At 39.5% G+C, this 27,790-nt stretch overlaps 1 long non-coding RNA gene across 1 annotated transcript; it reads left to right on the top strand.

Annotated features, from left to right (window-relative positions):
* Window positions 1–3,567: 3,567 nt before the first annotated feature.
* On the top strand, window positions 3,568–27,456 carry LOC130570575 (uncharacterized). Its single transcript, XR_008964980.1, has 4 exons — window positions 3,568–3,600; window positions 10,021–10,072; window positions 10,200–10,311; window positions 27,386–27,456. It is a non-coding gene; the product is annotated as an uncharacterized LOC130570575 (long non-coding RNA).
* The last annotated feature ends 334 nt before the right edge of the window (window positions 27,457–27,790 follow it).

Below are 27,790 nucleotides of genomic sequence, written 5' to 3' on the forward strand. Positions count from 1 at the left end.
ATGTGTACGCAAGTAAGGTGGACGTACCTGTCAGTCCAATTGCTTTGAAACCTGATGTTCCAAATATGGTAAGAGGCGTCACATTTCTGTCACACACTTGCAGTATTTGACCAATCACTAAGCACTGGTTAACTGGCCAATCATAGCACAGCTCGCTTTTCAGAGCCATGAGCTTTGTAAAAAATCTGCACGTTTCAGAGAGGCGGGGCAAAGAGGAGATACAAACATGCACGGTATTTATATTGATAAAAAACAGCTTTATGAACCTTAAATCATGTATACACATTGCATTACATCTAAAACAAATGATAATATTTGTTTTAGCCTTGTCATATGACTATTTAACAACTTTCAAAACATGACAGCTTGCCCCAACTTGATATTTATAAAATAATCTTGCTTTAGGAATACAGACCAACCTTTCACTTTAAATGTATTTTTATGACATAATTTGTCATTGTATGAAAGCATGCGGTTGAGATTTTATTGTGTTCACTTGTTTGGCCCACGGCTATAACAAAAATATGACGATATATTTACAGGGAATGTTTTGAACGACTTGTTTAAAAACAAACATATAAAACCACTGGCAAAAAAACAACAAGCTTTTATGTTTTTGGACTTTTGATCAACTTATAGTTCTTAGAATTTAGTGTTTCTTGTAATGTTGAGTTTCTTGACACTTCCGCCTCAATCCAAAAAGTAATTTATTGAAAACTCAACAGCAAAAACAGCCTGGTCCGTAAAGTGTTTGATTGTGAGCGATGAGACTTATAATACAGAGAGATATCTATCAGTTGGACTTCATATTCATCTCAATGACAGTTGCTTGGCTGGCACAAGACGTAACCTGCTTGCTGCTCAGTTTTATATTTTGTGTTTTTTTGTTTTCAAAACTGTTTCAAGTTGTTTCCTATAAATTATATCATCCAAACAAAACAAAATGTCATCATATTTTTGATATAGCCATTGGGCAAACAAGTACACAATAATACCATGATGGCGTACATTTAGACGATAGTCAATTACATAATAAAAGTTTAATAGAACTTTAAATAAAAGATTTTAACTTTCATTTCATCTAATCTTTGCTCATGATAACAGATGACTTCACTAAATCTTGAAATTCAGTGAAAACCATGTTGTTAAGTTAGTAGCATCTCTACTTTTTAAATACTTACTCCTCTCCACTGTTGAGATTTTTATTATGGTCCTAAATATAAAGTTGTTTCCAGTGCGCCCACTCCATCATAAAGATCTGTGAGGATGTACAGCAGCGTCAGCCTTCGGCTTGAGTCCCGTGGGTCATTTTATTCAGCAGCCACATATAAACTAAGCGCTCTTTCTGAATCTCCAATGAGGAATAAAAAGATATTTTAAAGATTTTAGTTTGATAATATTAAGTGCAAAGTATGCCCCTCCCCACTCTCTCTCCCTTTCTCTTCTCATCTCTCTTTCTCAAGATGAAATGATCTGGTGTGATGCGTTCGCCGTGTCCAATTCTCAAAGGGCGAATTTCTCCAGATCTGAATGCGTCCTAAACGCCAAAGCTGCATGCCTGTGCTGGTATTTACACAGGCTTTGTCATCAAAGCTGCGGACGGTTCGATGACAGTTGGAATCGAGCATAGCTTCCATAACTAAACATCCAATTTACTGTCACAATAACTCTACGGCCCCTCAGCGTGATGCAGGGAAACGAGCGGAGAGCGTAACTATGACAACATGTGTCTGAGCGGACACACGGCCTGAGATTCAATATAGATGGCACGATGCGGGGATTTGCCTGAAATGAAGTTGTGGGGGGGATTGAAAGTAGCAACGGATGGAAGGAGTGAACGTGTGGGTCCATTTCCTCATGCAGCAGTAGGATGGATCCCTAGATTAAAGCGTTACGTGGGAAGGAGGGGATGCGGGCTGTGGCCTGGCAGAGACGATAAGAGAAGGCCTACCCTCACATCTCAGCGGATGCATTATTGATCAAGACGACCGGTACATGAGGGGATCTCCCATCTGGAAACGTCCCCTCCGGGGGTGGGGGCTGTGTTTGCCTATGCGGGAGGATGCTGGAATTATCATATGATGTTATTACAAACGCTCGTCTGTTAAAGTGCATTTGGAGCTTGATCTGTACAGATTTTTATACTGTGTTATATATGTGTGTGTGTGTGTGTGTGTGTGTGCGTGCGCGTGTGCGTGCGCGTGTGTGTGTGTGTGCGTGTGTGTGTGCGTGCGTGCATGTGTGCGATACTCTCTCAACACATATGCGCACTAGCGAAAGTTTTCAGAAAGTTGTCATGAACTTTAAGATGCTCACACTGAGATGGTTGTTGAACCCTAAAAAAATCTTCCCTGAAGAAGACAAAAAAGTTTAAGCTCCAGGTTATGTCAAGCAACCTTGGATTTCACCAGGTGTGGCGTTATAAGCCCCTCCAAAACAATCTTTTAAAAGATACCATTCCTGCCCAGTAAAGTGTGTTCACAGTAAAAGAAGGTAAACGTTTTAAAGGAGATCTGTAAAACACGACCAATCAGACTCAAGGTGTCTCTCTCCTTCTTTTTCTCCCCCTCCATCTCTATCTCTCCTCTCGATCTTCCTCTCTCGCTATCGGTCTGCGACTTGGCGTTTCCTGCGCGGAGGCTCCTGGCTTGGGCTAGATTAATTGAACGGCCCCAGCTGTGCTTTAATTAGTGTTAAAAGATCAATGATGTTCGATACCGAGATGCTTGCTGTTAACCCCTTTCGGGCTGCCATGTTTTTCATTTCCCATGATTCCTCCTTCCTGTCAGCTTGGTTCTCACCTGACAGCGATTAACGCCGGCGTCGTTCCGAGCGTCTGCGTGGCTTTCGAATCCCCCGGCCTTGAACACGCGAGTGAATAGAGGTATAGTATTGCTCGAGACATTGCTTTGCTTCTCGCCAGGACAATTAATGTTCCTTTGGCAGCAGATCTAATGACAATTAAAAAGAGTTAATTATTTCTGCCACAATGATCAAGAGCATGTTAAGCATTAGGAGGAGGAGGAGGAGAGAGAGCAAGGAGACTTCTTTTAAACAATGTAAAGCCTGAGGCGCAGTGAGCGCTCTGAAGTCTTCCTTTAATAGAAATATATCACGGCAGGTAGAACAATGCATCATGTGTGCTTTCTGGGCTTTTAAAAGGGGTTGTTGAAGGAATAGTTCAACAAATAAAATACATTTATGTTATTTTCTTCCACTCCTGTTGTTTGAAATCCTATACTACATATAGAGCGCAAAAGGATATATCACTTGACGACTGACCAGGCATTGTCAAACTTCAAATAATGCAGTAAATAACAATTAAAGCACAATAAAAGTTGTCCCAAAGTCATATAATAACTTTATGTGACGAATTGATTACAGTATTTACTGATAATCTCTGTATGAAATATGAATATTTCAGTTGGGAATAAAACATGTAAGGATTGGTATTTAGCAAACTGCTTTTATCTTACTTTTAATGCTTTAAATTTGGACATTTTCTGATCACTGGTAACGTTTATTGTATAATAATGTAACATTAAGATTTATCTGTTTGTGTTTCAGGAAAAAGGCATACTGGTTGGGAATGATATGAGCGTGAGTAAATGATGACAGAAATTGTATTTTTCTGTAAGATAGTCATCAAAAGAATCTTTAGGTTCAATAGCAGTGCATTGTGGGTAGATATTCTTGAAGTGATGGATGCTATGAATTTGAAGAGTAGTATGTAAATACACCACCAAAGCAGTTTTTTGATAAATGCAAGGTTTCTAGAGTGAAATTTCATTCATCTTGCTTGATAACTAGTTCTCAGTGTTTCTTCTAAGTATCAACTTACTCAAGTTTCTTTTACTTATTACGTATTACTTATACTTAATAGAAAGAAACACAATTGTGAAAATACATGAATGTAGATTGTATATTTAAAACAATTTGGATTTGGGTAAATTTAATGAGAAAGGATTAGTTTTGTATTTAAATCAATAATATTAATATAATATTAATCAATATTTACTCTATTAATATATTATGAGTTTGGTTTGTGAATTTGTTGAGATATTATCTGAAACTCTAATGGAGATATTTGTGAGATTTCTGGGTATTTTTCTCAGGAGAAAGATAGAAGAACAGGAGAAAGATAGGAGAAGAATATTTTATTTGCTTTCATTTTAATGTCATTGATATTGATATTAAGATATCATCAGTGATTTTTTGTGACTATTTGACACGTTTATAAAAAAAACCTCTATGATACTAACTCGCAGTAGTTTTATTATTGTGTAACGCTGAAGCTGTTTCTTGGTACACTGAATTTAATTTGTGTGTATGAACCTGTTCCACTCTCTCTCTCTCTCTCTCTCTCTCTCTCTCTCTCTCTCTCTCTCTCTCTCTCTCTCTCTCTCTCTCTCTCTCTCTCTGTTCATTCACCTGGCTTACACTAAGGTTCTACCGTTCTGCTGAAACATAGTGCAGCTTAATGTGTAAGTGCATGTGTGTTTGTGTGTGCATGCGTGTGTGTGTGTGAGGGAGAGAGAAGGAAATGTGACCCAGTGTATTTTCTGCGAGGGTCTGATGGATGTGTGGTGACACATTCACTTGAGCCCAGATCCATCACGGTAACTGGAGACACTACAGACGCAGGAAAATTAAAAGTGCAGCGCTGAGTGGCAGGGGCCAATGGCTGAGGCTAAATATGGACTCGGCTAAATAATTACTCCGGTGATTGGCCAAAACACCTTCAGATCGTCTGCGACTTTTTGAATGGAACTGGCTTGCTTTTTGTCTGTTGCTCTCAGAGTAGCATTTAAGTGTCTTGTAATAGAAAACTAGGGGTTTTGATTTTAGGAATGAATGTGTTTTTGCCGAGTCATGCATTTTATGTTGAAGGAGAATATGTAAATTTAATAAAATAGTGGCATGACTTACGTCATGGAATTATGTCCTGTCGTGCAGTATTCTTATTAGCAGCACTTCGTATATAAAATGTATGTGTGGGTCTTGAAATCTGTCACATCTGAAGATACTTCCCACATGTTGAACAGAAACATTTTCATTGTCTCATCTCAGATGTGCTTCAGCTGAATGGCAAAACAGCTCAATAGCCCAGAATTGCCTTTTTATGTAATGTTATGACCGTAAATGATGGTGTCATAAACCCTGGGTGAATGCTTAAGCATTTGAATTATCGTCATAATCACCATTACATCGCTGTGTGTAATGTGTATCGCTAGAGGTTGCACAATGAAAAGCGCATGCATTATCAGTGGAGGAAAAGAAACGCTCTATTCTTGGAGCTGAGATTCAAGAAGATTATGAAGCTGTCTGTGATCCTGGATCAGAGCTCATCCCTTCTCTCTCTCTCTCTCTCTCTCTCTCTCATCTCTCTTTGTCCCTCTCCCCATTTTGCTCTACGCCTGACTCTACGGGAAGCTTTTCTATCCAATTTTCTCCTTTCCGTCTCTTCTCTGAGTGCAGAGTTTAGATTCAGTTTCATAAACAATTTCCTCCCCCTGCCGTTGAGCCATTTTGCCCTGGTAGTGTGTGAGCGCCATTCCAATTTCCTGAATCCATACTTCACAGATATTTTTTCCCTCTTACCATCCTCCCCTCCCAACCTTGCCCTCTCTCTCTTTCTGCGTTCTTGTTACAGTACCTGTCTAGCGACGGTTCTGGAGTGTAGTAACACCGGACGGTTTTGTCCCCGGGCTGCTGGTGCACTGGCAATTTACTCCAGCACACGGGGAACTTCCGTCACCACACAAATATGTCCTCTGGACATCTGATCTCATAAACCTTGCATGAATATACTGTATATCCTGTTTCAGAAAAATAATCAGGTCACAATCCAAGCTATTGTGATTTCCCTCATGGTGCAAAAACCAATGAAATGCAACTGTATGAAGTATAGAGTCCTGAGGCGACGTTTTTCTGTTTGGGAGTCACGTTTGCTCGCGCTCCCCTGGCGGACGGGCCCGACTAAATCTCCCGTAACGATATGAGCCATGTGTCACGGCAAGGTTGTGTTTATTAGGCGATGTGTGCGACTGGATGCTTTCTGACCTCGACGGGAGACGGAGGGTGAGGAAAAAACGGACAACCTGCTGTATAGGGGAATTAGAATAAGATAAAGCGGGCGGCGTCTCCGGTTCTTCTCGAGGTGAATAAAGATGAATAACATTTGCAAGCCTCCAGACCAGATTGCAGAATCTACAGAGCCCTTGTTGCCGATATGCATCCTGATGAGGGCAGCTGCGGTACGTGGTTTCGTCTGGGGTATTACTGAGAGTAGCGTGTGTGTGTGCCCTTCGGGGGCACCGAATGAAGATGGGTTTCGCCCGTATCTTTTTTGTTAACGTGGGAGTCTCAAAAACCCTGATGTGTCTGACCACCGGATCTCTTTGCTTACCTCTTAAAGGGATAGTTAATTCAAAAATGAAAATTCTTTTATTATTTACTTACCTTCTTGTTTTTTCAAACCTGTATGACTTTATTTCTTCTGCAGAACACAAACAAGCATATTTTGAAAAAAAAGTTGGTAACCAAAAAATTGCGTTACCCCTTCACTTGCATTGGTTTTGTGTCTTTACAAGAGAAGTGAATGGGTACTTCGCTGTTGTCTTGTGCTCAGCGCAAGACAGAAAGTCATTTAGGTTTGGAATGACAAAAGGGTGAGTAAACGATGACAGGGTGAATAATAATGACTGAATTTTTTTTTTTTTGGTGAATTTGTCCTTCAATGCTAAAGTGAACATTTAATTTCAAAAGAACGTTTTAAGCTAAATAAAAAAATATTTATTTATTTATAGAAATCACAATATATAGTATATCAATATGTCAGTCATATTGTTTTTTAATTAAAAAAACTTTAATTGTGATATTGTAAAACCTTTCTGTAAAACAGAACATCCAATTCAGTCTCCGAACACTACAATCTGAAGAATAACACTTCATAACCTAAACATACTTCTGTATTTTGAACTATTTCCAAACTGTCGCACAGAGCAAAATATGTTAAGCGTTTCATTATTGTTTTATTTATTTGTTTATTGTTATAAGTTTTGTTGAGGTCTGGGACTTTCTGCATCTAAATGCGTGTATGTAAGCCAGAGGACAGTAAATGAGGTTTATTCTTAATGACAGTTTGCAGGACAAGCTCTGTCTCTCTGTCTCTTTGTCTCTCTCTCTCGTGTGTGTGTGTCTCTCTCTCTCTCTCTCTCTCTCTCTCTCTCTCTCTCTCTCTCTCTCTCTCTCTCAGGCTGCACACAGATCCAACTTTCTGCTTATAATTTTTGGAAGTCTAAGAACCGAGAAATTCCAATTAACTTTGGGTAATGTGTCATAATTATACTCAATTAAAAGTCAAAGGATCTACTGTACTCAAAAACGTATTTTCCTAGCCTTAAAAATAGAACAAGAGAATTTTCATTAAAGTACATTTAGCGCGTAAACGTTTTAAAGCCACCTTTTAAACTTTTGAACAGAAGCAGACACACACAAAACTCTCCATGCTAAAGGTTTAAATCCCTGTCATTAGGACATCCAACACGTTTGCGATTCAGTCACACACGCAACGACACGAGCGTCATTCAGCATTACAATAAAACCTTACGAGCAGTAAAATCCAAAATAATCGGTGTGTTAATCGGCCTAAATGAACGTCGATAAAGCATATCGCTAATTGCCCTTTAAATGGCAGAGCTCTTTTGTTTTCATCCAGGGTAGCTGCGGCTTGAGCGAAAGCGCAATACGGGCGAACAATAATCGTTGTGTTACGGCTCTGTTGAGAGATGCCTGTCTGCGGCAGGTTATAAGATGGAGGGGCCTTTCCGCACGCTTTTCCGTCGTGTGAGAATGAGTATTTTCAGAGGCTAATTAACTTGGGGGCCGTCTTCATCACATGGCCATTATACTGAGAGGCAGGACCTAGAGGGGCGCCAGTCTCTCTCCGCACGTAGCCCTGCTACTGCTTTAATTGTGCAGAAAATGTCATTTGTGTCTCAGTTCAAGTTCCCTCGGAGAGCGCCGCTCACCGCGGGGGGCTCCAGTCGCATGAATAGCGCTGCCATTCAAGCATCCAGGGGTCAGGTGGTGGGAGTGGGCTTGTGGGTGTACGTGTGTGCGTGTGTGTCCTTGTGTAAATCCGTGATTGTTCACTGTGTGCGGCCGTGTCACCTCTTTTAAAATCACACAGAGCACTGATTCGGTGCTACAGCCACAAAAAAACCTAGCAATCATTAGTTGAATTGTTACTTTTACTAATTACTAATTACATACACTGTGAGAAGATAATAGGCTGGATCCCGTGTCATTATTTTGTAGGAGACAGCTCAATGGGTAACACGGTTTTATAACAAATGCCATTTGGCACAATCAGTCTCTTACAGTGGACGGAGAGGAAGTTGGGGACGCCGGTGGAATAAGAGGGAATCTTTTCATATGTCCCACGGGAACACGTGGTATAGTTTTTAACTGGTTATAATCTAATAGGCTGTGACAGCAAAGCATTATGGGAGTTCAGGAGAGCAGGGGTTTAGGTGCTCGGAGAAAAGAAATTGGGAATGCAGAATGATTGGGGGTTGGTAGAAAATAAAAAAGCTGGAAGAAAGAAGGGACAAAAAAGAAAACGCAACACGAGAAAAGCAAGTTAAAATGACAGAGACTGTGGCTGGAGAAATCCTGTACACGTGTCGCTCTTTACCTGGATCTACTATTCCTGTGGTGGAAAAGTGCTGATGGGTGATGTTCCAGTGAGCTTTTCAGCTCAGAGAAAAGTGCTTACTGGCTTTGGGTGGAATGGAGCAGGGTTTGAAGAACTTCCGTCACTTCACGCTTATGTCTGAGGACTTTGCAGCGGGCAGCATTTTCTATCTTCACCTTCTATCTGCACGTGTTCTCCTTTTCTTATGTGTTTCATTCGCCGCCTTACTGCTCACAGCTCCGTTTTTTTCAGCCATAATATCTTGGAGCCCTTACATTTTCTGAGCCGTTTTATAGCAAATATCATGGAAAGGATTTTTATTGCTCTTTTGAAATGAAACAGTTTGATGTTCTATACTGACGCTTTATAGAAACTGTAGGCTGCAAAACTGGGTCGTTCAAAATTCATCAAAGAATTGATGTCGCAATCGTGAACTCATTAAAGGGATACCCCACCCAAAAATGAAAATTCTGTCTTCGTTTACTCACCTTTAAGTTTTTCTAAACCTCTATACACAGGTCTTTGTTCTGATGAAGAATGTTAGCAACGTTAGTCAAAGATGCCCCAGAAATCTCAGTTGCTAACATTCTTCCAAATATCTTTCTTTGTGTTGAACAAGGAAATGTACTGTATACAGGTTTGAAACAACTTGAGGATGAGTAATTCCTGACAGAATTTTCATTTTTGGGTGGACTATCCCTTTAACGTTCGACCGCCTTAACGTTTACATAACACCTATTTATTATTCAGAAAGTTGTCTGGCTCTGGTGAACAAAAGTGTGAACTTTTTAAGTAAATGAGGGTCATTAATGAGAGTGAGAGAGAGAGAGAGAGAGAGAGAGAGAGAGAGAGAGAGAGAGAGTGGAAATGGTTGTGCAAAAGATTCATACACTTTTGCAAGTGCGTTATGTAAGAAGCCTTTACTTACATCAAGCAGGAATTTAAAATATGGCTTCTTAAGTATTAAGTTAGACATCTGTTGTGTACACTTTGCAGCTTATTATGGCCCAGAAGCACTCACTTAGAGAAAAAACTACTAAAGACTCCTGTTCTGTGTTTCTTTTTTCAAACTTTTAGGGGTAAAAAAAATAATAGAAATAAACACACATCACACATTTGTAGCATTTGTACAAAGACTATATGTCCAAAACAAATCTGTCCTAAAGTTATAAATCCAGATAGTGCAAATACACCCAGTTTTCTTCCTTGGTGTCCTAAGCAAACAAACTGATCTGATCTGATCTGATTTGTTATGTTCTGTTCTAATATAAACTCTGTTGTCCTTTCATTGTATTTTTCTTTCAAATTTATATTTACAGCTCCCTGATATATTTGCTCAGTTCTACATCAAAAAGTTTCGGACACCTGCAGGTACCACACAGCAGTGGTTACTGATTTACATTGTGTCTATTATTTAACCTACTTTAAATTTAATCTTTGTCTCTTTCTTTTTTCCCCTCTCCTCTTTCACTATTTATATCGCTCAACCTCTTTTTAGGCCCGAGTCTCAATCTGGGTGTCCATTACTAATCGATTTAGAGGAGAAAGTGCAACGTGAAATAATAGCCCATCCATGAGGAAGAACAACAAGGGAATTATCCCATCGCAAGGTTTGTCTTCCCATTCAGAACCCCCTATGGCTTTGTAATCAGTCTTTATAAACCACCTTAATCTTTTAATTCACTTGTATCACTTCACTGGCTGCCCTTCTTTTATTTCCGGCGGCCACTTTGTAGCCGTTAATCCTCTAAACTGAGGGAGATTTCCTCCCTGTTTCCAAACCGCCGCCCTGACACCCTACAAGACGGGACCCACATGAATACAAAGCACAGAATTATTTGTAGTTGTAGGCACTTGTGTTTTGTTTAGAGGCAGAAGTTTTGAAATGGGGGCTTGGTTTATTTTAGTGTTAGCAAATGCTGATGTCATCAGTGAAACTGTCAAACATGTTCGCTGACAAACGTTGCATGTCAGAGAGATGCATCACATCAATAATGAAACTATTTTAATAAACACCTCCAGAAAAAACTATGGCAAGTGCAACAATATTTCAGAAGAACGTAGAAAGAAGAGCATAATCCTAGGAGGTTCCAGGTTAATTAGCTTTCCTAGACGCATCATATACCGTATATTTACTAGGGGTGCACCGATATGTCAATTTTGGCCGATAACCGATAATTCTTTAACATTGGAAGCCGATAACCGATATATTGGCCGATATACAGTATCTAAATATTCATATAAAATTCCCTAAGACTGAAACAAAAGGCAAAGAGTGGACAACTGCTTTTATTTTAAAACATTGACTGCAGAGTAAGGGTAATGTCACGAACATACAAAGGGAAAAGAACCCAATCGCAGGCAGGCGGGGATGAAGGGGTTAACAGAAGTTTATTTTTACAAAATAATAACAGAACACAAAACAAAAACCCACGATGGGGGCAAAACACAGGAACAAGAAAATCACACAAGTAACAGGGACGTAAACTGACTAAACACTAGACTCACATAAACTTAGACAAGGATTAAACTAAACTAACACTTACTACAATGGACGAAACAGGAACAGGTGATACAGCTGGACATGACACGAGTACATACACACGCAATATACGAGCACAGGACAATGAAACATGAGGGTATTATATAGGGAAGACAGACAAATGATAACGACACGGGGCAGGTGTGGGTAATTAAACACTCAGGGAAAGATAACGAGGAAACGAGATGGCGGGAACAGAGACGAGACACTGGAAAAACACATGAGAGGTAAAAACATAAACATCTCATGGCCTTCCCACATAAAACCCAAGGACTCTGCCCCGATCCCACCACACGACTAGAATATCATAAACAAGACGGTGGGACCGTGACAGGTAACCCTTTTCCCCCCTAAAAACCATGTACCAAACCTACTTTACACTAGTTAAAGATTCTTTAACCTTCAAACTTTTCTGGTATATTTTTTATTTAATAAACACATTAGAGATGTTCTTCCAGAGCAAGCCAGAAAAATGTTCTTAATAGCCACATGTATAAGAGGTCTCAAGACAGCAGTCTGATTCAAACAATATGCATTTGTTCCTATAATTTACACATTCATAAATACTGTATCTACATACTGTTTTGCTAATAGCAGTAAGTGAATGATTACAACTGAAAGACAGTACTGTACTGTATTTTAACTGTGAGCAGCGTGCAGCTGAAGAAGTTTAACCAGAGCTAATGATTCATCATTTATCTGCCTAAATTTTATTATCGGCCGATACCGATATGGCCGATAATTTATCGTGCATCCCTAATATATACAGTATATATATTTTACCATGATTGGATTATTTAAATCAACACTTTCTACATCATCTTCTGAAAGATTACTGATCAACTGACTTCTCATCCACTGCAGGTTTTCTAATATAGTTTCATTTTATATGATGCAATTATATTAGTCGTTTCCTTGAAAAGCATTAATAATTCCAAGTAAAGGACTCAAAGTACATGAGCAAATATACTGGAACCAACTTTACAAAGTTTGAAGCTAACAAGAATCTTTCAAGCTACTAAAGCAGTAATCATCTTATTTCGCTAGATATCATTTTTACCCTTTGCCACCAGCTTTCATTTGTCTTTAAATAACAGAGAAAAGTTTGAACTTCTTTTGACATCCGAAACAAATTGCATGTACAAGATCCAAATTACATTGTTTAACCTCAGAATTATTGGCCCACACTCCTCTCCCATGGCCCAGCACTCAATGATGTATGGCTTTAGTTTATTCTCCGCAAATCCCAGGGTGCACTGCAGCCCCGGGGTGGGTGGAGGGTGCGGCTGCTCGGATGAAGCGGCCTTTAATTTTAATGTCTTATAAGCCCCCCTGCACTCCTCTTTAATTTAGAAATATGAGACTACTTGTGGAAAAGGGAGATTATTAGGTGCTACTAATACAAACCTCCACTGGTGAGAGAGAGAGAGAGAGAGAGGAGTGATAATGAAAGAAACAAACAAAAGGATGGATAGATGGATGGATGGATGGATAGATAGATCTTTCTAGAGCCTGAGAACGGAATGAGCGTATCCTAAACCCATGGGCGAGGACCCATTGGAGGCCAAGTCTGGTGCCAGCAGCCGCCCGTTCCGAGCCCTGCCTCTCGGCGCCCACGGATGCCCTCGGTTGGGTGTCCGTCGCGGGGTCCAAAGCGTTTACTTTGAAAAAAATTGGAGAGTTCAAAGCAGGCCGAGCGCCCGCCTGAATACCCCAGCTAGGAATAATGGAATAGGACTCCGGGTTCAATTTTGTGGGTTTCACGAACCAGGGCCATGATTGAGAGGGACGGCCTGGGGCATTTGTATTGCGCCGCTAGAGGTGAAATTCTTGGACCGGCACAAGACGGATGAGAGCGAAAGCATTTGCCAAGAACGTTTTCATTAATCAAGAACGAAAGTCGGAGGTTCGAAGACGATCAGATACCGTCGTAGTTCCGACCGTAAACGATGCCGACATAGATAGATAGATAGATAGATAGATAGATAGATAGATAGATAGATAGATAGATAGATAGATAGATAGATAGATAGATAGATAGATAGATAGATAGATAGATAGATAGATAGATAGATAGATAGATAGATAGATAGATAGATAGATAGATAGATAGGCTCAGTTTCTCTCTCAGTTTGAGAGAAGTGTGTGTGTGAGCGGGTAGGGTGCACTCTCTCTGGTTGAGGCAGCTGTGCAGTCTGTATTTAAAGGGGAGGAGACACGCTGACAGAAACACTGCCCTCTCTCCGCTCACCCTTTTGTGAGGAGATTGCAGCGGCCATCATAATCACACGCGAACAAAAGACAAGTGCCTCGGTGACCGCATGATGGAACACTCACGGCCTGACAGGCTTTTCACCTTTTTATCCATCTATCAACTCGCCACTGTTATTTGTTTCGAGTCCCAAAAATGATGGAGACAGCCTGCGGGGCTATTTAAAAAGACATTTATACACATATTAGTCACACGCGCGGAGTTTTCGCTGTTCCTTTCAGACACCCACACATGACACGCTTCCCACAAACCAATGGCGTGCGTAATGAACGCCGGCGATGGGCCAAAAATGGCCTCATTTAGAACACGCCGCACTAGCGAACAAGCGCTTACCTGTGCTTGCGGATTCAGCACATCGGCGCGGCAATTACAGCCCGTGCCTTCTCTCCGAGGCTGGGTGACCAAAGAAAAAGTGGGCATTTATTAGCCCCAGCGGGTGGCAATGTTTGGAAGGCGCACTCTGTTTATTCCCGGTTTCCGTTCCCGCTGACAGCCTGCGTCGCCAGGCTCATCCAGGGCAGGACCCAGCCTTAGCAGTTTTCATGAATTCAAATACCTAGAAAGAGCCATCTGGATGGGAAGATATTAATGGCACACGCAGAACCCAGCATGTTTCCAAGTTTTAATCAGCCAGTGCTTTGCTTCGTAATTCTGTATTCCAGGGAATTGGGGGGGATGTGGGTAAGTTAGGGGGGCCGCTTGCACGCAAAGCACGATTGATGCTTTGTGTGGCATGTGAATTCAAATGAAGGATTTGTCAAAACGCAATATTTGGGTCCCCATAGATTAGCATACGGCGGTCGGGTAATTATACACACACTTGATTGAATGGAGTCAAAACAGGGGGGCGAGTAAACTTCCACAAACGCGATGAGGTGGGCATGCGTGTACGTTCATATTAAACGAGGACGTTTTCAAACAAATGGTTTCCATTTTGTGTGCCATCAGAGACGTGTCCGTTTTGCTATGGATAGATAGATAAATAAATAAATAAATAAATAGATGGATGTGTGGCAAAATGTGAAACATTAACTCTTTGTTACTTTCAGGTGTAGACTGGTGAATGATTTCATCTAACAGAGAAATGACATTTACAGCTGATGGAATTACATTTTACTTTATTGAGTCATATGTTGTTGTAATGATGTTTGGAATGTTTGGTGGTAGACATACTTCGCGTTGTTTCTAGTTACATATGTAAGCTGTTCCTCGGTAGCTGCTGTTCGAGTTTGCCCAGAGGGGTGTCGTCCAAACAGACCAAATTAAATCACACAGAGAGATTTAAAAAGCATTCTTGTTTTTCTAATAGGTTTGGTGGATGATGCTGGACTTCAGCCTATTCTCGCAAATAAGGGTTAAGCGTGGATTTTAAATGAGAACATACAGTAATTTAACTCTATTTGATTAACATTGTATTCCTCAAAAAGCTCATATATTTCTCATGATTTTAATTCATGTTTCTTTTGATTACTATTCTAACAGAATTAAACCCAGCATGATATAAATCCCTCAGGAATTTAATATTTTATTATCAAACAGACACGCGCACAAACACTCTGTCACATCAGTGGTTTTCATCACGTTTCCTTTGTTCATGTGATTTTACTTTAATTTATTTCGGTAATCAGCTGCATTTTTTCTGCTTCGTATTTTGTTTGGATTTCCAGTGTAGCATTTTTGTGACACAAATTAATTTTTTTCAAACATTAAAGATATTTATTCAAACACACTGAAGCTTTTAATCAAAAGAAAACTGCAACATGTTATTTAATGTCAATACGCAATTAATTTGCAAGATTAACACAAGTAATAAGGGGAAAATCTCAAAGCGTGTTCTCGTTTGAATGTTTGGTACAGACTCTTCTCATTTCCTTTTAAAAGTGGGCGGAGCCGTTCCACGTGTGGATTGCTGAATCTGTCAGTAGCACGTACAGAAATGATAAAGCGAAACAATCAAATGATAAAGTATTGACCTTTCGCTATCTTTCAGGACCTGAATAGTGACTGAGCACAAGCTGGAACGGTTGGTCCTGGCTGACTCAAGTTGTACCTTATTGCATCAGCACTGTATCTATGACAGACTGTTCTATTCCCCAGAATTCTCGGAGGCGGCTGGCGCTCTCATTCTGAACCCGGTCTGATGTTCTTTCTCTCCCTCTATAGTTGGCAGGGCCATTTTGAGAAGCCGTGCATGGCGGCCTTTAGCAGAGAATGTAATTTCAGGCTCCGGAGAGGGAATATAGAAAAAAAAGAGAAGAATGATAATACTGTGGAAGGTCAAATATTGATCATGGAGCTGCTTTAGGCAGGCTCACCATGAGAACTTTCAACAGGCATTCTCTGTCTCTCTCTCTCCTACTCAGGGACTCGTCCTTCATCTCGGGGGAGAGAGAGTGAGCGGACGAGGGAGGAAAAAGTGCGAGCGAGGGCGAGGGAGAAAGAACGATGAAGAGAGAGAACATTTGGGTGGAGTGAATGAATGCCGCGTGCCTCCTCGGCTGATTTGAGTGAGTGTAGGTGAGGAAAGAGCTCTTCAATTCCGCGCCTGTCCAAAAGTGTTTACGCCAGGTGGAAATATCCAGCCTGTGTCCTTGTAAGACAAGAGGCCCCAGTGGATTCAGATGAGGTGGTTCGTCGTCGTTGCGAACATCGGCCCTCCGCATATTTCCCGGCGCTTTATCCTGACCAGAGAGAGGCTTGAGACCAGAAGAAATGTCCTCGGCAATCAGCGGAAAGCTCCTCAACCTTGGGCTCTTCACCGACCTGAGTCCTCTTCTCGATTTGAGTAACTCAAAGAGACACACAGATAGGGGCTGTAAGCAAGTCTTATTTGGAAATCTCGACCAGTGATAAACCACTCCATTCCCCAAACATCTGGGCATGCAACCCTTTCCTTTCCTTCCATTTCATGTATTTATTTTTATTAAGAAAGGGGCTCATGTAGGAAAAAAGTAGTTTTGTTGTCGTAAACAGTATTTTAATCGAAATAGTCTAATAGTTTCATACAGGGGCGGACTGGCCAACGGACGCTTTGGCCGCTCAGACGGACGTATTATAACTGTGAATGCACGCAACGCGAATGCAAAAGACACGTATGCACCACCACCACCCCCCTGGTTGACAGACCTATCCATGCACAACCAGCCCCCCCCATCCCCCCCCCCGTCAACAGAAGTGTTGGAGGGGCTATGTGGGCCAAAAAAATGCCAGGGCCAATTTTTCTTCCCAGTCCAGCCCTGGTTTCATAATATTAGTAGTTTGGACCACCGATGCACAAACACTGGTGCGTGACAGACTCGTACCGTTTACAGTCTATTTACATCGAAGACGGTTGACACTTCATTATTATGGGGCCATTTGAGACAACAGAAGTCTAATTGGCATTTATGTTAAGGTCACTGTATTTTGTTTACTCGACTGAGGGCTATAGCAGCATTTGAGTCTGCTGATCTATTGCTCGCATTGGGGTAGTTAAGTAACTTACCCTTTCTCCACAAGAGCGCTCACAGTTAGCGAAAAACAGATTTCTAGTCACTTAACATTCCACTCACTGAATGATGAAAAACAGTCATTTTGAAGATGGTCAAAAGATGCATATTTATGCACACGTACCCTCAGATTGTTTAAAAAGACCCTCGTAAACAGCAATTTCGCATAAATGGATACATAGCTTTTTGGGGGGGAATTTGTTTTGGTGTTCACTCACTGAAACGTATTAGATGTTAAGCATGTAGAGCGTAACATATATTTTGCTTGTTTACGAATGGTAAATGATGACTCAACTTGATACTTTATATAGGAGGAACGTTCTTAGAGTGACAAGGAGTCTCACGTTACAATAGAAAATCAATTTACCAAATTAAATTTATGTTTAGAACAATTTTTTTACTAATGTTAATATTAATAGTATGGTGACACTTGTTTGTTTGTTACATTTACTTGCCTTTCCTACAGTAGTGTACATGAACTAACAATGAATAGTATTTTTACAGTCAGGTAATATTACATTTAGCATGTATCTTAAAGGGGCAATTCACTCAAAAATAAAAATTCTGTCATTATGTACTCATCCTTATGTCATTTCAAACATGTATGACTTTCTTCTGCAGAACACAAAAGAAGATATTTTGAATAATTTGGGTAACTGAACCACTTGCATTGGTTTTGTGTCCATACAATAGAACTCAATGGGTATCGCCATGGGTTACCAACATGCTTCAAAATATGTTCTGCAGAAGAAAAAATCCATACATAGTGAGACAGAAATTTCATTTTTAGGTGAACTATCCCTTTAAATCACAGTTAATGTCTGTTAACATTAATAAATGCAATTAATAAATATAAAATGTATTGTTTATTGTAAATTCATGTTAGCCAATCCTCTTTGAACCTCACTAATTTACACCATTTGGGGTTAAGTTGTAGATTTCCAAAACTGCTCTAATCTATAGCATAAACATGGGAACAGTATATCAACGTTTAAAACACAATGTCACATTAAAACAAAATCCCTCCCTGATCTTCCCTCCTATTTCATCACCGCTGTCTCATTCCTCTCTTCTCTATATAAAAAGCATGCTGTATCTAGTGGGATTACAATGAGCCAGAAGTTTTTTCTGTGAATTACATCTCTTATGCACCATGTAAATCAAAGGTCAAAACCCCCCTTGCTCTTTTTTTTTAGCGCTCATCCTGTATCTATTTAAACTCCAGTTCAGTCATTACCGCAAACTAGACTCCAAGGACTGAAATCTATCACCTTTGATAGATTCAGAGCAGAGGCTGGAGGACACAGGGCCTGTAAAACAGCATTGCGGCGATCCAGTTGTAAAATACGCTGAGATTTCACGAACAGCAGAGCATCAGGTATGCAAGCCGTACGCTATGGTGAGCCATTGCATTATTGTACAGTGCCCGGGCTTCTTTAACGACGCTGTGCAGTTAGCGGAAATAACGACAAATTGAAGCGTGCAAATAAAACAATGTTTGTGAACACACCTTGAGCACACACCGACCAGTAAAGTGTAATTATGTGCAACTCTTTAAGTAGTTCTCCTGGAAGATGAGATGCAGGAAAGCAAGTGGCGGTATGAAGACAAAGAGATTCTATTAGCGCGCGAGCGGCGAGTTTTAAAACTTAAATCTCACTTTGCCTGCCGATGGCACAAAGTGGAGGCCGGCAAATGCATTTTATGCACCGTCGCTGGTTTATTCTGTCTTAATTGAACATGCCCTGAGTGATTCTGTTTGGAACGGAATTCATTATTTATGGTGAATAGCTCATTTACTGCTAATTTCTAATGGCTTTATTTGGATGTGACTTTTGAAATTTTACTAAATGTTCCTCTGCCACCCCTTATTAGCATAATGCATTTATGAATCTGTAATTTTTGTTAATGTTTGTGTGCTTTGAAAATGCACATGGCCACGCTAATGCTCAAGCTGCAGAGTAAGGGGGGTGAGGTAGGGGGTTCAATAGCGATTTGTTTACTAAAAGTCATTGTGTGCCCCCCCACACCCACCCACCCTACATTCATTAGAGTGACTAGACTAATGAAAAGCATCACTCTTGAGCGTGTGTGTTGATCAGACGTTGTTTTGCATTATCTCTGTTGAGTTTCTCGCCCTCAGTCGAGACTTGCAGAGCCTTTGAGGTCATAAACGAGAGCAGTGCTGTTTGGAAGCGGAATAAATATCGAACCTGTAGGCCTGTTCTCTTTTTTTTAGACGTCAAACTGCAGATAAAGGTTCAAGCCACTGGATGAGCACTTTGACAGCTGCTATAGAAGATATTTTGTCTGTGAAATGCAGTCAGGAGCACAGTCAGGGAAAGAAAGAAACATTTCATCTTGGACCCAACAATTATTTTCACAGCATATGAACGCAAACAATCAGGAGTTCATGCATCAATGGACTGTGAAATGTTTTAGACCTATTGTTGCATTGCAAGTTACATTTCGTCGCTGTCGGGCGGAATCTTCACATCTCCAAAACCATTATTTTTCAGGAAGTTAAAAAAACTGCATATTTTTTGAGTTATTAAACATTGTATCGTTAAAGTTGGTATTATAACTTATATTGCTATCATATACTGTTGTGTACCAACATTAACACAACATTTCCCCAAAACCATGTTTAATCGGAGATACGAGGTTTATAATTTCGGAGCAGGGAGATACGAGATTACGCTGTCATTGATAAGAATGGTATGGACACAGACGTCGCTGCTGCCAGCAGTGTTCATCAAAGTCTGCGGTCGCGTTGAGCCTTTTGACAAGAGACGAGGCTTTAAGAGCTAATGAAAGCTAATGATTGTGGTTACATACATCTTCCTAAACTCTATTTTAAACGTTAGAGCTATGAGTGATGCAATACCAAAATAAAACGTTAAACAGGCTGTCTAATATAGGCATAAATTTATCTGCACGGAAATAAAGTCGGCGGTCGCATTGAGCCTCTTGACAAGAGAAAAGGCTTCAATAGTTAACCAAAGCTAACGACTGTGGTTACATACATCTTCCTAAACTCTATTTTAAAGGTTTAAGAACTATAAGTGATGTAGTACAAAAAACGATGAGCTGACTAGGCTGTCAAATAGGCGGAAATTAGCCGAATCTGCTCGCAAATTTACCTTCGTGGCTCACGGACTTCCTTCTGCACCGAAGCATTACAGCTATCGATTTTTAACAAAACAGACCTACTCAAATGTATCTAACCTAACTATTTTCACTCGTTATTGTCTAAAAAACGTTCAGTCAGGAGACGTAATGCCGAGAAGCTCCCGCGGAGTGAAGAAGAGGTGGAGTTACGAGACTTCTCAGACAGTTGAAGTGTCCAATGGAGTTAAGAGATTTGCTCTCAAGCTATTTTCAACACTTTAGATTGGTTAATAATTTGTAAAAATAACAGACCCACATGGGGACTGACCAATAGCATCGATTTGTGAAAAAATATGAAATTGACCAAATTTGGACATAGGAGGTTTCCGCCCGACAGCGACGATTTGTTGTTACATTTGCACAATAATATCAAATTTACTTCTTTGGTCTATTTTCTCTTTTAGATCATCTACTGTTATGACCAAGCAGTCTGAATAACACATCTGCTTTAATGGCACAAAGCTTTGAATGTAACTGTGTCATTCATTGAGCAATAAAGAAAGCATGCAGGCACAGCATGGTCGGTGGTATTGGCTTCCATTGACAAGGAATTCACCCATGCATTATGTTTATTCATTTACATTAAGCATTGGGCAGAAAATTTTATCCAAAGCAACTTACAGTGCATTCAGTCTGTACATTTAGAATTTGAATCCATTACCTTTGTACCGCTATGCAATGGTCTACCAATTGACCTTAAGTATGCAATACAGAAATATATATTTCTGTTTATATAGAAATGTATATTTCTTTATTTTCTCCATTAGTCGTTTAAAGACTTTGGTTTAATATGTCCTTGTTTGAAACTCTCATATATGAATCCAAGGCCATGTGCTCTCATCATGACGGACTGTGGACACTTCTAAGCGTGCTCATAAAATATTTTATGAACTTTTTATTTTATAATATTTCATTTTTTATTATATTATTTTTAATCATGTTTATAATATTATCGTTTTTTATTAAAAAAAGCACCATACATATGTACATATACAGTGTGTACGGCACCCGGTTTTTGCCCAGTCAGCATAAACGAACAGTTTGCTTTGCGACTATTATTACCTGCAGACTTGATATGCAGCAACTGTCAGTAATATTATTTGTCCGTGACAGTTATTTAAGCGTTTGATTGATTATTCAAGGATTTGTGGCTACTATAGCTGCAGAGCCCTAGGAAACACCGAATTTTAATGTTGAACATAATATAAAATTTCCTCCTTATTCTTTTGTTTACAAGATTTCCATTCTACGTTGACACTGCATGTCTACATTCATTTTTTATACTGTAACCTCCAGTTGCAAAAGTTTGCACATTTCTTGGTGTGGCGAAATTGGTGCGGTGCATGAAATGTAACTATTTGTTCATAAATCTGTTCTGAAATTGTATTCATTTTTTTGTCAAAAAATGTGTGTGCGCTGGTAAACGTGGTCTATTGTTTGTGTGTACTCGTGCGCGAGGTGTGTGTGTTTCTTTAAAAAAAAAACAGGACAGATTTCTGTGTGTGCGAATCCACAGAACGCCTAATTAAATTCCTATTCAAATCGAGCAGTTTTTCTTGACAGCTTGTGATAAAAACCCCATTGTGTGTAATGATATGCTTTGTGAATGTGTGTGAGTAGAGATGGAACAGAAAGCTTTGGGGGGAGGGGGGGCGAGCTCACTGCTTCCAGCAGTTGAAAGAGGAAATGGTAATGCAAACATGAAAGTAGCCCTTGAACTACTTTTTAACCTGTGTTACAAACCCAGGATTCCTGAATCAGCAAGTGACTTTTATGGCAGGTGTCGGTGAGTCACTCACATACTGATTAAGGTATGTGGGGTGTGAATAGAGGCTCATCTATTCATCTAGTTTTATTGAGTGCAGTGTGTTATAATAGACCATCCAATGATTTCTAATATCAAAGTCTCATGTCATTGAAACACCTTGTAAATAGCTAGTAAATGTGGGATCATCGTTGAACTTTACTGGATTTAATTATGATTTCCCTTCACTTCATACTCTATCACCATGTGCGAGTTATTGAATATTCATGACATTTTCTTTTTATTTGGCCAATAAGTTTCTTAAGGGAAATGTCATTAGATGTACGATCTGTTCTCATCTATGATTTTAAAGTGATAGTTCACACAGAAATACAAATTTGGTTATCATTTATTCATCCTTATTTCAAGAATTGTCTTTTTTGTGTCTTTATAATGGAAGTCAATGGAGACAATGTTGTTTGGTTACCAACATTCTTCAAAATATCTTCCTCTGTGTTCTGCAGTAGAAAGAAAGTCATACAGTTTGGAAAGACATGGCGGTGAGTAAGTAATGAAAGAATTTACATTTTTGGATCAACTGCCCCTTTAAATTTTAATAGGAAAATTACCGGTAACACTTTAGATTACGGCCCGCAATGTACCGCATAATTAAACAGAATTTACAGCATAACTAATCGTAACAATAATGTACATCTACAGTACATATCTGTAGGTAAAGAGGAACAATACGCAAAGTTTGGGGAATAAAGAAGTCAGGAAATTCAAAAAAATGTTTATTCTGTAAGTATTTTAAAACTGAAATGATGTGTTCAGTTTTTGCGCAAGCAAAACAGCACGAATGAAGCACGCAAACTGTCTGTCAACTGTAAATTTGACTTTTGACTTTTTTTATTTGATTGATTTTAGGATTGTTGGTCACAAATAATTTCTTTCAATTATGAGTTATTTTGATGAGTTTTAACGTGTAAAATGTGTCTTTTGAGACTATAATCAAGTTGTTCAAGAGCGGTTTGATTTGGATGTTTATATGGCATGCAGTTCCCTCATAAATAATTTTTCTAATTTTTCTTCCTCTTACCCCTTTACTCTCCAAACTTTGCATATTGTTCCCCTTTATCTACAGATATGCACTGTAGAGGTACATTATTGTTACAATTACTTATGCTGTAAATCCTCTATAATTATGCGGTACATTGCGGCCCGTAATCTAAAGCGTTACCAAATTACCATTATATGTGGGTATGTTACAGTTCTGTACTCCAGATCTGTATGTGACTTTATTTAAAGTGATTTCAGCTCAAATATATGTTGATGAATATTGCTATTTATATTATGTGTGTTATACTGGTGTATATGAATCATTTTTCCATTTTTCTACAACCTGCTATGATTATTTTTATCCTGGTCTACTGAGTTTTACATCTACTGTTGTACTTGACTTAAATGATTTTTAGTCATTTCAAGCCATCTAAGTTCAAATACAAAAATACTGAGCTGTATATTGAATAGCATCAAAAGGCTAACACATATTAAATCTCTTTTCAGCTGTATCACATTTAATCTTTTTTCTCAAGCTGTCTTTAACTCATTCCGCCTCTCCTGCCGTTCTCGCTCGGACAGTCAGTTGTTTCCAGCTGGAGGCAGAGTTCTGTCTGTAAACCTCTGGAGACGTGCTCTCTCTCTTTCTCTCTCTGACAACTGCTGCAGGGGTAAAGGGCTGTTTTGTTTCTGTTTGTTTTGGGGCAACTGCATGTTAAGTGACCTGTCCGTCCAAAGCTGTCTTCGTCTGATCTCAGTCAAACGCTCAGCTTGGACAGCGGTATTCATTAATATCACAGCAAACCACACACTCACGTAACCTCAGCCTAACACACGCACACATACATAGGCAGCGATAAAATGCAACCCTAGAAGGATAGTTCACCCAAAAATAAACATTCTGTCATCATTTATTCACCCTCTTGTCATTTAAAACCTGTCTATGACTCTTTCTTCTGTAGAACACAAAAGAAGATATTTTGAGAAATGTCTCTGTCCCCCATGGATTTGTATAGACAAAGTCACATAGGTTTGCAATGACATGCGGGTGAGTAAATGAAGGAATTTTCATTTTTGGGCGAACCTTTTAAATCTTACTCTATGAAATAAGTGATTTGAGGCCTCATTCATGTCCACATCATAAACAGGACAAGTAACACAGTAAATTTAACACATGAACTTAGATTTTAAATAACTAGTATGAGCAACAATAATAGCAAGGCTTTCCTTTGCGAGCACCGCTAATAAGGCATGGCGCGGTGAAAGGTCCTGTTGTGTCTCCTGCTCTGAGTGTGTGTGTTTTTGTTTGCGTTCCCCTAACTAAATGATGCGGCCAGTGCAGCGAGACAGTGAACCTTGACATGTGTCGGGAAACATTTATCCTCATTAGAGCTGCTCTTTAATGCAGCTGTGTGGTGTAGCCATTGTATGACACTCCATCATGTCTCACCCGTCTCCCCAGGCGCACCATGGCCGACATCCCCCTCCAGCACCAGCCGCGCACCAAAACACCAATTTGGGCCCCTTTCGGAGCACCAATGCAGTCAGGCTAACCATTTATTTCCGTGAAGCGCAAAACGTGCCGTGCCTTGCCTTCTCTAGAATGCATTACGCCAGGAGCATCAAGACAAATAGGCGGGAGCTCGCGGCTTCGTGACCTCACAGTCACACAAATACATAACAATGCATCCGGAATGCAAGGTTTCTTAGGTAAGGGAGGCGGTCAGAGCCCAGCAGAGGCCAGGTCCGTTGGGGTAGGGATGGTCGAACGCACTGTACCCAGGTGGAAGATGCACAAACAGCCTGTCAAGGTCAATCACATCCGCTCATGTGAGGACCTTGAGGTCTACGTCTGTTCTCTAACAGGAGACTATCAAGCTCAGACCCATGAAGGAAAGGGGGGGAAACAAGGTCTCCTGATAGTTCAAACATGCATGAACAACAGATGTACTTGTACTCCTATGTGGATATGAGCAGTTTGCAGGTTTATCTCATGAGGTGGCCTACAAGAATACATTAGTGTGGATCTGGAGTGGATGTACTGTATGTCCGCATCAATACTAAAAAGCTGAATTTTGAGAATCTGAAACTATTTGGCATTGCCAGTCAGTTTTAAATCTGTTAAGATGAATGTTCTTTCTACAGACGTAGGGTGTGAATCTGTCCAATATGCTTGCTTTGATTTATGTTACTGTACTTCAAACATTCTGTAGTAAGAAGCTCTGAATTGATCAGATTCTTAAATGTAACTATTGTCGATGTACAAAAGTTGATTTAGTCATTTTTGACATACGTACGAGTAATATAGATGTTGATAGATGTGGGCTGTCAAACGATTAATCGCAGTTAATCGCATCCAGAATTAAAGTTTGTGTTTACATAATATGTCTGTGTACTGTGCATATTCATTTTGTATTTATAAACACAAGAACATACACATACAAGTATACAGTATACATTTAGGCAATATTTAGATTTAGATTTAGAAATTGTATATAAAAGTTAATTCATTTTTATATTTTATATTTTTCTTCAATGTATGCCTACATGTGTATGCGTTTATAAATACAAAATTAATATGCACAGCACACAGACATATATTATGTAAACACAAACTATTATTCTGTTTGACAGCCCTTGTTACAACAACTGACATTGATGTTACAGCATGATGAATATGTTTAAGTTACCTTACCGACTATATGGACGATTTTACACACGGTATGTGTGTAGTTTCATAGTGGCAGTGCACAGTTTTTCAACTAACTACACAAAGGCTTTAACTTATCAAACGTATCCGCCATCCAAACAAGGCTAATAATGCTTATCGGGCTAATTGAGTCTTCAGATGTCATTTTTCAAATGAAGGTTATATCTGGTTAGAGGAGTGGCTTAGCAGTTCTCTCTTCAGTGTCTTTGGCTCTCTCTCTCTCTCTCTCTCTCTCTCCTCTCTATCTAGAGGGAAATGTAATTACGTTTGGGATCAAGAAAATAGCAAAAAATGTGCCTGCACTGTGGGCTATCTGAGAGATTAGTCGTTTTATAGGAGATGTGTTCTGTAATTAGCTCGCTTCTTCCTTTTACAATATTGAATAACCTACAGTTTGAACGATTATAGTTGATAGCAATGAGGATCCATGACACGTAGAAAAATCATTCTGTCGTTCAGCGCTTTATAAGATGAGTTTTGAGGAGAAAAATGAATAACAACTGACCGCCAAAATCTAGATATTTCTGTTAAAGGGATAGTTCACCCAAAAATACAAATTAATTTACTCATCCTCATGTCAATCTAAACCTTATGAGGAATGTTGGTAGCCAAACAACGATTTCCATTGCATGAACACACCCAATGAAACATTTCTCAAAATATCTTCTTTTGTGTTCCACTTAAGGATGAATAAATGATGACAGTTTTTATTTTGGGGGGAACTATCCCTTTAAAGTCACTGCATTGCATATCTCCATGTTCATCTGTGTGCAATATTTTTTTTTCAAAGGTTTAATAACAAGATAAAGGATGCACGCTACTTGTACAGCTATTCGCAATACTGCATGCCGTTGCTGGTTTCTTTTTCTGTTCCATAATGGTCTCTTTTGTCAGGTGACCTGTTATGATCAAGAGAGGCGATCCTCCCAGACACAATAACAGGGCAACGGAAGGTTGACTGAATGCTATTCACTCAGATACAGTACAATAGATGCAATTATGAGAGCAAAGGCTGACGCAAGGCTTTATATAATTAGAATCTATTGTCAAATACACATGAAAAGTTTTAACGCTATTCAACAACAGGTTCATCGCAATTCTTTGAAAATAAAATCAGTAATAATACAGTGCTTATCAAATCTATTCCTATTGTGTGTCTGATTGTCTCACTTTAAGGGGTAAGATAGCGTGGGATGTTAAAGGGATAGTTTAACCCATTCGCTGTGCTGTATACAACAAAAAGAGATACGATGTTCATGATGTTTTGTTCAATACAATGGAAGTAAATGGTGACCGGAGGCTATAAAACTCATAACGCGTGATAAAAGTATATATGATAACAATAATGACTGCGTATTCTCTTGTTCGCACAATAGCTATAGAAGATAGATGATGGAGCAGCATGAACGTTCAGCTAAGGGCAAACTATTAATAGTATTTATTATATTATTATTCATTTATTCTTTTTTATTCAATCATTTCATCAAATTAAAATATATACATTCATAAAATACTGTTCCTTTAAGGGAAATTTTATTACACCCCCCAAAAAGGGACACATTTTTTTTAACGCCTCAGTCGTCCCTGCTCTTACAGTACCTCCTAGCCCATTACAGTATATGCATGGTCATTCACTAGAACATTTGTCCTGAAAACGCTTTGTCCAATTACTAATCAATTCTCTAAATGTTTCCTTAGGCTGAACATTTCATAACAGATTCTATTGGAACCTGCGCCCAGAGGATGTCTCGCACTCGGCCCCCTCTACGGTATGCATGTTTTTCTTTGAACAATAAACAACACAATTTTCAAACCAATTTTCCTCTCCCGAAACAATTCGTGTCTAATGGAGCAGGACAGGGGAAGCAGTCCCTTCACTCCTCTTGAAATATCATAAAAAAATCTAAGAAAGTTGTCTCCGTGCTAGAGAACACAACGCTCGCTTGATAGAAAACAATAGAACATATTTTTGTCTGGAGATGCGAGTCGGCCCGTGATTGTTTCTTTGCTGCGACTCCTATTGTTTCCCAGAATGCCCCACACGCACAGTGACACAAACAAATTCAAATCCGCATGCTTAGTTTGCACGATTTACCGTTTTGA

Source organism: Triplophysa rosa, linkage group LG19 (genome assembly GCF_024868665.1).
Source record: "Triplophysa rosa linkage group LG19, Trosa_1v2, whole genome shotgun sequence".
Classification (NCBI taxonomy): domain Eukaryota; kingdom Metazoa; phylum Chordata; class Actinopteri; order Cypriniformes; family Nemacheilidae; genus Triplophysa; species Triplophysa rosa.